This window comes from Macrobrachium nipponense, chromosome 33 (genome assembly GCF_015104395.2).
Source record: "Macrobrachium nipponense isolate FS-2020 chromosome 33, ASM1510439v2, whole genome shotgun sequence".
Classification (NCBI taxonomy): domain Eukaryota; kingdom Metazoa; phylum Arthropoda; class Malacostraca; order Decapoda; family Palaemonidae; genus Macrobrachium; species Macrobrachium nipponense.
Genome location: NC_087219.1, coordinates 1,905,908 through 1,907,859, shown reverse-complemented (window position 1 = coordinate 1,907,859; position 1,952 = coordinate 1,905,908).

Below are 1,952 nucleotides of genomic sequence, written 5' to 3'. Positions count from 1 at the left end.
ACAATGAAGAATCTTGTTAGGTATTTCGTCAAGATATATAATTCCATGAAGTAACCTTTGATACATTTTCTGTTACTTTTTGTGTTCTGTGAGTTTGTACTTTTCTCCCAGTCTAATGAAAGAAAAAAGAAAATTCCTTGATAATGTTGAAAGAGAGAGATAGAGAGACAGACAGACAGACAGACAGACAGACAAAGTGTTTCTTCGTTCTAACGCTTCTCATAATTGTTATTTAAGTTTTTTGTAGATTTTTCTACCTTCTGTTATTATTCATTGGTTTGTTTGTTTTTTCTGAAAAATTCCGTGTATCTTCTGTGTCTCAATATAAAAATCCCTTTCTGTTTATATATACATACATATATATATATATATATATATATATATATATATATATATATATATATATATATATATATATATATGTATTATATATATATATATATATATATATATATATATATATATATATATATCATCTAAACTTAAATTATTTCTTTGGTTTCTCTTAACGTAAGTTAAATTTTTGCTATTTTACATAAGTCACGAGAAAATGCTTGTTGATTCTTTTCGCTCCCCTCAAAGGTTTTGTTTTTGTAGTTATATGGTTGCATTTATCCGGTCGTTTCCTTTTGTTTCATGTTTCAACGAGTAAAGGATCGTCTTCAGTAATTGCCTCTTTCGCCTGATGGTTTTACGTTGTTATTTTCTCGTCACCCTTACTCGATGTGGGGGAGGTTTTCATCATGCGAAGGTTAATCGTCACGGTTCTCCGATGGGAGGTTCAGCATCACCTATTCATACCGCACTCCTCGTCACTGTTTTCTGCAACATTGCCTTCTGGCCACGGACAGGACATTGAGACGCTCGCTTTTACTTTTATAAAAATGCCAGGCTGTTGTTGGTGGTGAGGGTTTGTCCCGTGCCCTCTTGTGCGAGTTTGTCTGTGGGCTTTCATTATTTTTGCCCCCCTTTAAGCAAGGTCCTTACCTTGCATCTACGACGACGCGTGCACTGCTGTATCCTCCTGGAATCGTCTGGAGGCCTTCTGAGGCCGGAGAAGGGTGAGCATCCCCTTTTGCCCGTATTTACTTTCCCCTTTATGTGAGTGGACTCTAAATGTTCGAGTAATGCTTCCAAGCATCAAGTGGAGACTCCCGCGAGAGCCTTCATAGACAGTTTTCTCCGACTGAAGCAGTTTCAGTGAGGTGTCGCCATATTTGGTGAACAATTAATTATATATCGATTGGACGAACTAAGGCGTATCTTAATTATTTTTGTAATATTATTAGTGTTAAAAAAAAGTCAATTGTTAGTGTTAAGTTTCTTGGCTTTTCTCCACCTATCGTGTACACGTAGGTGAGTGTTGATTTCGTTCTTCTACTGTGACATTTCTTACTCTGCGGTATAATAGTTAGGTAGGAGTTTGAGGTATGTGACGACATTTATTCTGTATACTTAGGTGCTTATTTTTCTAGTTCCTCAAACTGGTTTTCGAGGACATTTCTTTGAGTCTTACTTGTGAATAAATAAGTGTAATTTAGACATTTTTTTTTCTTCCCCTTTAAGTGTTTAGTTACCTGAAGTCTTGTGTATAGTAAATCTTTGTCTGGACTGACAATTGATTTATTGAACGGAGGACTTGTTTAAAAATAATAGTGATAACAATAATAATTTATTGTCCCTTTGCAAAGAAAAATCAAATAAATATATATTATATAATATCTATCATATATCTATATAATAATATATTATGATCTATATATTATATATATATTATAATATCACATATATATATATATAATTATATATTATTAATATATATATATATATATATATATAAACCTATATATTATATATATATATATATATGCATACACACACACACAAACATATATATATATATATATATACACACACCACACATATTATATATATATCTATGTATATATATA